This window comes from Dermacentor silvarum, chromosome 1, assembly GCF_013339745.2.
Source record: "Dermacentor silvarum isolate Dsil-2018 chromosome 1, BIME_Dsil_1.4, whole genome shotgun sequence".
Classification (NCBI taxonomy): Eukaryota; Metazoa; Arthropoda; class Arachnida; order Ixodida; family Ixodidae; genus Dermacentor; species Dermacentor silvarum.
The window spans coordinates 335,453,909-335,463,019 of NC_051154.1; the positions used below are offsets into that span (position 1 = coordinate 335,453,909).

Consider the following 9,111-nt stretch of genomic DNA (forward strand, 5'->3'; position numbering starts at 1 on the left):
CGCACTGAAATCAGCTTATTGGGTGATAAGTTCCAAAGGTATTGAGCCCAATCCCGACCCGATAAAGTGCGTTTTAAACCACCCTCCGCCAACGACCAAGAAAGACGTTCAACGCTTGCTTGGAGCCGTGAACTATTTCGGGAAGTACTTGCCACTGTTGTCAGCCCATACTGAGACCTTGCGCAGCCTGATTAGAAAGGACACAGTTTTCGAATGGACGCATGTTCACGAGCGTGACTGGGCGCAGCTCAAAATGATGCTGATGGAAGCACCCGTCCTGGCTATCTTTAATCCCGAGCTTCGCACAAAACTGTCAACGGATGCGTCAGCATTTGCACTCGGAGCAGTGCTTTTCCAACAACATGGAGGAGACTGGCGCCCGGTAGGCTACGCGTCGCGGGCACTCACAGAAACCGAGCGAAGGTACGCCCAAATAGAAAGAGGCCCTGGGCATAACATTCGGCTGTGAAAAGTTCAATGATTATGTCATACGAAGACATATCGTTATCGAAACCGACCACAACCCATTATTGGCAATTTCAAAGAAGGAAATAGGCGACATGCCACCGCGTCTGCAACGACTGCTGAAGTACGAGTTTGAGTTGCAGTATGTTCCAGGCAGCAAATTGCTTATTGCTGACACCTTGTCACGAATCCCATCATGGGAACAACCAGAAAAAGGCACAACGGACGTTGAAGTTCATGCCGTGGGCGTCCTGACTGCCGTTGTCGGACCAGCCACCCTATCCCGTCTGCAGGCAGCAACTGCCAGTGATGCAACGGCGCAAGACGTCATCTCCAGGCTGCAGTCATCAATGCCTATAGAAGGTGAGCTAAAGTCCTTCACACAAGAACTTTCTGTAATCAACGGAGTACTCCTCAAGGGAACCAAAGTAGTCGTGCCGGCAAGCGTGCGAACAGAGATGCTGCGACGAGTGCACCAAGGGCATCTAGGCTTAGGAAAATGCAAATCGAGGGCTCGCAAGTTGATGTATTGGCCAGGAATGTCAACAGATATTGCCCAGTTCATTGAAAGGTGTGACGTTTGCAAAAAGTTTGCTTATCGACAGCCTGACGAGCCCCTGTGCCAGCGCACCGTTCCAGGCATGCCATGGGCCAGAGTTGGTACAGATATTTTTCAACACGCCGGAAAGCATTTTTTGGTTGTCTATGACGCCTACTCTAATTTTCCAGAAGTCGAGCACCTGAAGGAGACCGTTGCAACAACTGTCATTCATAAACTACGTCAGATTTTGCAAGGCATGGAATACCACTAGAAGTTTGCAGTGATGGCGGCCCGCAGTTTGCGTCAAAGGAGTTTAAAGATTTTGCGGCTTGTTATGACTTTGTGCATACGATTTCAAGTCCACGTTTTCCCAGGTCCAATGGGCTCGCCGAGAAGGGCGTACAAGTGGTTAAGCGGCGTCTGGGCAAGACTGAGACCAAAAAAGAGGACTTCTATTTGGGTCTTCTCAACTACAGGGTGTGTCCTCTCGAAGTTGGTCGTTCACCGTCGGAACTGTTAATGGGACGAAGTCTAAGAACGCTACTTCCAAAATTTTCAGCGTCATCCTCAAGTCTCGTTGAAAAACATGTTCAGGCAAAGACCGCAGGAAGACCACTAGCTCCGCTACAGAAGGGAGACGTCGTCCGAATCCTCCGAAATGGTAGATGGGACATCAATGTGCAAGTCCAAGATCTCGTCCAAGACAGCACCTTCGCAAAACATCAGAAGCGTTCTATCGAACCATGCGGATGACTGCGACGACGCCCCTGATTCATCTCCAAGCACTGTCACACAGCAGAGGCAAGAACCTCCGCAGGCCACACAGGAGCGACCACCAGCAGGGAGACCAGGCGTGCCCAACATTGCAGATTCACTGCGACGATCTACGAGACCGCGAAGACCACCAGACCGGCTGGCCTACACGCACGGGTTCCAGCAGACTGAAACAGCCGAGGAGTGTCGACTGCTACGCATCGATGTTGAGTGCTTTCAGTGCTATCTGTGTTTTCAGTGTTTTCATTCTTCAAAGAAAGGAGGATGCAACGGCCAGCCAAGGCAGCAACACTGTGCGAACAAGGAGAGCAACGCTGTGCGCAAGCGCAGCCATATATGCGTTCCCGTGTCATCAATAAACGCTTCTTCTTGTGGTGACCACTGTGTGCATTACGCTCGATACAGTGGCAATAAGTGATGTCAAGTTATTCTGCGAGTGTACCGGTAGTAGAATTAATTGGAATAAATGTCTAGGTATCTGGCATGGAAACTGGCGAAGAACGCCCTCATTGTACGAAAACGTCACTTGGACGGTAACACCTGACAAGTACTTACGCGTACCGCTCCAACACTACCGGGACACAACAGAATATTGGAATGATGAAACGGAGCACCTACGCGTTAAGACGCAAAAATGGGGAGGTCAAGATTTGTCAATGTTTACGCGCGCAACGGTGTGCAACACATTTCTTGTTTCGCGAGTGTGGTATGTTCTTCAAGTGTTATCTATGACACGTAATGCTGTTCAAAAGCTACACAGAGTGATGGCAGTATTTGTGTGGGCTTCTACATGAGAAAGAACGAGTCGCACAAATTTGTTCCGCTCTGTGCGCAGTGGGGGACTTGGCCTAGTCCATCTGTTCTCGCGGCAGATCGTGGCTAGGTTTATTTTTCTACGCGATCAAAGCGATTGCTTCTTGAGAACAGTGTTACATGTGCGGTTGTCAAATTATTTGCCAGAATTTATTATTTCAACGGTCCATGTTGAACAAAGACGACCAAGGGGTTATATGCGCGAGATCGTTGGGGCTTTCGAAATCCTAAAATTACGCTTTTCGATGGAATATCTCTCTGGAGTTACAGGGATCTTATAGAAGCCATGTTGCCATTGCCTGTTTACCGATCACTATACCCAAGAGGTCCCGGAGACGATGTTTTAGGCAGAGTCAAAAAGATGCCTGTGCGACCATCAGTCAAAACTTTCTTTTTCAAGCTACACAGTGGCACACTCCCGACCAAACCTTGGCTGCGAGAAAAAGGCATATTTGTTGCCTGGTCTCTAGACTGCATCATCTGCAAAAAGCCGGAGACAGTTGAACACATATGTCTGGATTGTAGTGATGCACTCTTTTTCTGGGACATCCTTCAGAGGACCTTGAAGAAAGGCTTGCCCGTAACACCGTACGGCATCCGTTTTCTGCCTGTCAAAAACGTAGGGGGTGTGCCCTACGATATGTTTATGGCACTCGTACTCCACGGCGTGTGGAGGACGCGGATGGCCGTGCGCAACGAGTACTTGAATCCTCGATCGGCACGAGAGAATTTCATCGAAAGTGTAGAATACTTGAGAGAAGTGTACAAAGTTCAAAATGAGAAGCCGGAGTGGTACCCCCTTTTGGGGGAACTGTCTTTGATTAAGCGATTGCGTTTTTACCCCTCACGTGCTGAACGTTATCTGACAGCACTTTTATACGTGACAATGCACGGTACATGATTGTTTTATATGCCAAGTAGGCAATAAAGAAAAAAAGTTCCCGTGGTGTAGTGGTTATCACGTGCGCCTCACACGCGCCTCACATGCCGAACCGTGAGGAAGAGAGCCCACCTGATCCGGGAGCGGCCTCCACCCTCCCTGAACATGAAGACATGGACACCCATACCGGGCTCGCTAACTTGCAGGCGGGGAAACGCCCGCGCGACCAGACCAATAGCCTGGCTATGATGCAGGACAGCAGTGGCGGAGACGAGCCACTGCCCAAAACGCCAGGTATGAGGAGACCAACCTTGAAGCCGCGGCCGAACATTACGGCCGATTCACGGCAGGCGGGTAAACCGCCTCCGTAGTTCTGTACTGTGTTTAGCTTGAGGCGGGTTGGGGGGTTGGTGAGTGCAATGGCCGTGACCCTGAGCGCTATTCTTTTGGATATGTGTCAGGAACGACGGCAAAAGTTGCATGTGAGTGTTGCTTTCGAGAGGTCGGGTTGTGTTCCCTTTTTGCGGCATTCGACGCGGTTATCGGCACGTCATTATGAACACTCGTCCATGCGTAACTGTGATGGGCACCATTCTACCGTGTAGTCATGGCAGCTAATATCGAAGGAGCGCTACGTGTAGCCACGTTAAATGTACGAGGGCTCGGTGCAAGAAGGCGGCAATGTCAGCTAAGTCGCCTACTCTTAGATAATGACTTGCATCTTGTGAGAATCCAAGAAATCAAAATAGCCAAGAGCTAACCGAAAAAATGGTGTCCAATTTTCGTACTCACTTCGACGTGTGTGTTTCTCACGCTGTTGGTGGATCAGGTAGTTGCGCTATATATTCATTCGAAGAAACTTTGGCATTTGTGTGCAGTCAGTGTTTTCGTCTGAAATAGGTCGCCTTTTAGTGGCTGATTTTTGTTTTTGCGATAAGGATTTCCGTTTCACTTGTGTCTACGCACCGAATATTAAAACAGACCGGCGATCCTTCTTTGAGCGCCTTGAAGCACACGTAAACTGTGACAATGTGGTAATACTGCTGGGCGATTTTAACTGTGTATGCACTGCTGGCGACGGCGCAAAATTTTCACACGTTCGCGATAAGAGTGCTGAATTGCTAACTGCAGTGGTGCACGATTACAACTTGGAAGTTATCGGTAGTGTCTTCGCCAGCGGTACTCACCCGCAGTTTACCCACTTCCAGTGTGATAGCCACGCTCGGCTAGATAGATTATAAGTGTCAGCCGAATTGGTGCCCTTGTGTAGGGAATATGATGTGCAACCCATTGCATATAGCGATCACTGCTTGGTAACTGCCACCTATGGGAAAAGACAGGTCAAACACACCTTTAACTGGGACTTCTGGAAATTGAACGCGCAGTTGTTGGATGACGATGCTTTCGTTGATGCTGTTGCGATGGAACTAGAAAGCCTGATTTCAGTCGAATTAGCAAGCTTCGCCATTAAATGGGAAGAACTTACACAGAAAGTTAAATCAATGGCTCTTGAAAGAAGCAGTGTCCTTCGGCATAACCTGAAACAGGCCGAAACAAACCTTCGCCAGCAACTGCAATTTTTCATCAGCATGGAAAGTGTCCAGCCTGGTGTGTATGTTAACGAAATAAAAGAAGTGAAAGCCGAACTCGAAAGGATAGACTCTGAGAAGTACAAAGCGGCCGTTGTGCGATCAAGGTCTGAGAAGCTGTGGGCGGGAGAAGCGCCAACAAAACGAGCCCTCTCAGACGAGAAAAGGTACGCGTGTCGGAAGGAAATCCGCCAGCTAGCTAAAGGCAATGATATCACGTCCGACCAAAACGACATCAAGCAAGGGATCGCCGAACACTTCAAAGCCTTCTTGAGTCATCCACGTGAACCTAAAGATGGCTACCAGACGGAATTCCTTTCATTGATGCCAAGGCTAGATGAAGAAGTTAAGACACGGATTGAACCTTGAGTGAGATTACCCTGAGTGAGATAGAGTGCGCAATAGACGAGTTGGCCCCGGGTAAAGCACCTGGGCCTGATGGCTTAAGGGCCACTTTCTATAAAACTTTTAAGTCTGCGCTGGCTCATGTCCTCCAACTAGTTATTAGCGAAGCGTACAACCGAAAAAGATTGCCCTTGTCTTTCACAACATCGCATATCGTACTAATCCCGAAGAGTGATGATGAAAAGAAACGCTTGTTGCCTGGCTCATATCGCCCGATAACTCTAGCCAACATTGACTATAAAATATTCACGAAAGTTTTAGCAAAACGACTGCAAAGTGTCATCAAAACGTTGGTAGGGCCGCACCAGACTTGTGGCATTAAAGGCCGCAGTATTACAAGAAATGTACACGTGGCTCGAAGTGTGCTAGAGTGTTGCGATGCGATTGGCGATTACGTTGCGATGATGCAGATCGATTTGGCAAAAGCCTTCGACTTCGTCTCGCACAAGGCTCTACTATACATACTTGAACACACGAATGTTGGCAGTGTGATAACGGGAGGTGTCACGATGGCGTACAAGAACTGCTCAACGCGAATTATTGTTAATGGGGAGCTCACCGATAGCTTTCGTATGCTCTCGTCGGTGCGTCAAGGATGCCCGCTTTCACCCCTTCTGTTTGCTGCTTATCTCGAGCCACTCTGTTTGGCCATTAAAAACAACGAACGCATAGCAGGCTTTCGACTACAGGCGGCACACGTTAAAATATTGGCGTATGCCGACGACATCGTGATTTTCTGCAAAGATAAAGCGACCATTATAGAGGCAACTGCTGTAGTCGAAAAGTTTTGCAATTCAACTGGAGCCCAGATAAACTGGGATAAATGTTAAGGCTTCTGGCATGGGGGGGGGGGGGGGAGTTGGGAAGACAAGCCGGAGACCTTTTCTCGGTTGAATTGGTCAAGGTTACCTACGCAGTACCTGGGGGTGCCTCTCGGAAGTTACCGTGAGCCCGAACCGTACTGGCTCGACCAAGTTTCGACAGCAAAGGAAAAGGCTGATGGTTGGAGAGGCAAGCAATTGTTAATGTTTTCTAGAGCCACTGTTTGCAACCTTTTTTTAGTTTCCAAGATATGGTATGTTATGAATGTACGTGTTGTGTGCTGCGCGGGTAAGCGTACAAAAAATTCACCGCATTTTCGCCACTTTCATTTGGGCCTCTACCTGGGAGAGGAAGAGTCGAACAAATTTGTTTTTCCCGGTCAAGAAAGGTGGGCTTGGTCTGGTTCACTTGTTTTTGCGACAAATTGTGTCACGCTTTGTGTTTCTGCAGGATCAAAATGATCCCTTTCTTCGATCACTAATTCAAGTACGGCTGAGTAGACTTCTTCCGGGATTTGTTGTTTCGTCGGCTCAGAACATGCCGGGAACCGTGACTGGGTACCTGCGTGAAGTGGTGCTGGCGCATAGGATGCTGAATGTGCGTTTTTCGCTGCAGTATCTGTCCACCGTTACAAAAAAAGATTGTACAGAGATCTTGTGGACACGATGCTACCTGTACCTTTGTACCGTTCGCCACACCGTGGAGGCCCCGGACAGGACGTTCTAAAAAGAGTCACGAAAATGCCAGTACGGCCGTCAACTAAGTCTTTCTTTTTCAAATTACATACAAACACACTTCTCGTTAAGACCTGGCTTCATAGCAAGGATATTTTCATCCCCTGGACAACCGACTGCTTTTTATGTAAAAAACCAGAAACAATAGAACACGTTTTCCTAGATTGCTGGGACCCGATCTTTCACTGGGACGTTCTGCAGAGAACGCTGAAGAAACAGTTACCTCTGGAGCCGTATGGAATACGCTTCTTGCCAATATATACCTCAGAGGAAGTACCGTATGACCTCATTATGGTCCTGGGCCTCCACGCGATGTGGAAAACTCGCATGCAATTTGAACATGCAGACATCGTTGTGAAACTGGCGCGAGAACACTTCATTGAGAGTGTTGTTTACGTGAGAGACGCGTACAAAATACTGCCTGATCCACCACAATGGATGTCTCTATTGGATGAACTGGTGTCACTGAAAAGATTTTAGTGCTGTGCTAGCCAAAGTGTGGCTGGCACGTTTTATCCTTTGTAGCCCTTTAGTTTGTACGTCGAAGACGGCAATAAAGAAGAAAAAAAAAGGTTCCCGTGGTGTAGTGGTTATCACGTGCGCCTCACACGCGCAAGGTCCCCGGTTCGAACCCGGGCGGGAAAAAAGCTCTTTCATTTTTATTTCTACTGCGATCGTATACGCGCAGAACAAAAGGGGGAGCGAAATATTCTACTTCGTGCTCGGTTCCCGTGGTGTAGTGGCCATGACGTGCGCCTCACACGCGCAAGGTCCCCGGTTCGATCCCGGGCGGGAACAAAGCTTTCTCATTTTTATTTCTATTGCGATCGTATACGCGCAGAAGAAAACGGGGAGCGAAATACACTACTCCGTTTTCTTAAACTTTTGAGCGCAAACAAACAGGGACGAATAAAAGGAGACACAAGGACGAGCGCTTTCTAGCAACACTTGTGCGCTTTCTAACTCATCCTTGTGTCACCTTTTCTTCGTCCCTGTTTGTTTGCGCACAAAAATTTAAGAAAACGAATCTGTTCCAACTAGGCCGGCTCGCAGTTATGCTTCAGCTCTACTCCGTGCTCGGTTCCCGTGGTGTAGTGGTTATCACGTGCGCCTCTCACGCGCAAGGTCCCCGGTTAGATCCCGGGCGGGAACAAAGCTTTTTCATTTTTATTTCTATTGCGATCGTATACGCGCAGGAGAAAAGGGGGAGCGAAATACTCTACTCCGGGCTTGGTTGCCGTGGTGTAGCATTCCCCTTCCGGCTTCCGAAGCGAACGGTTGTGTAAGCATGTGCTCCCTCGGAGCGGATGCAGCGGCCAATGGCCGCGGAATCAGGTCTTCTGACAATCCCGCTGAAGATTATCAGGTTGTTTTGCCGCATCTGCCCACAGGTGAATCAGTTTTCAATACCTTTTTTTACACGGTTGCCTTAAGGCAAGGCCTTTTCGATGCGAGCATTTCCGCGATGCACTCGACCGGCTTTCGCTGCTACCGGAGGTGGTTGCCCTCGGGGCGTAACAAATGAATCACCTGTGGGCAGTAAAGTTCAAGGATGAAGAGGGAAAGAGGGAAAAAAGAGGATACTGGCTGCAGGCGCCTTCAATGTCAAGGACGAGCGCTGTATGGTTATAGACCCCTGCGACGGAGGCGTTCTTCTGAAGCTTTACTGGCTACTTCATGGGGTTCCAGACGACGATGTTCGAACTGCACTTGCCGCCTTCGGAAAGGTGACAAAAATCAACAGAGAAAAATGGAAGGTTAAAGGCTGCTTCGATAAAGGGTCGACAACGCGGTCCGTAACGTTGAAGTTGAAGGGGGCGTTACCATCGACGATCTGCCTCATCAGCTGCGTGTCGGTGAAGACTTGGCACTCGTTCATGTCCCAGGCAGAGCTGCGCTCTGCCTTCGATGCCAAGGCATCTGCCATATACGTCGCGAGTGCCTTGTTCCACGTGGCGGGCTCTGTCGTCGTTACGGCCACGACGAGACCCAGTGCGTGCGCTCCTACGCCAGCGTAACAGGCCCGGCCCGGAGGGATTTGGTTTCCGAGCACATGATGGACGCAGCAGATGCAGAAGATGCCACGCG

At 49.2% G+C, this 9,111-nt stretch overlaps 3 non-coding genes across 3 annotated transcripts; all 3 read left to right on the forward strand.

Annotated features, from left to right (window-relative positions):
* The first annotated feature begins 7,595 nt into the window (after nt 1–7,595).
* Trnav-cac (transfer RNA valine (anticodon CAC)) lies at nt 7,596–7,668 on the forward strand. Its single transcript has one exon. It is a non-coding gene; the product is annotated as a tRNA-Val (tRNA).
* Nucleotides 7,669–7,748: 80 nt separating this feature from the next.
* Trnav-cac (transfer RNA valine (anticodon CAC)) lies at nt 7,749–7,821 on the forward strand. The gene has a single exon. It is a non-coding gene; the product is annotated as a tRNA-Val (tRNA).
* Nucleotides 7,822–8,103: 282 nt separating this feature from the next.
* Nucleotides 8,104–8,176, forward strand: Trnae-cuc (transfer RNA glutamic acid (anticodon CUC)). Its single transcript has one exon. It is a non-coding gene; the product is annotated as a tRNA-Glu (tRNA).
* Nucleotides 8,177–9,111: the final 935 nt, after the last annotated feature.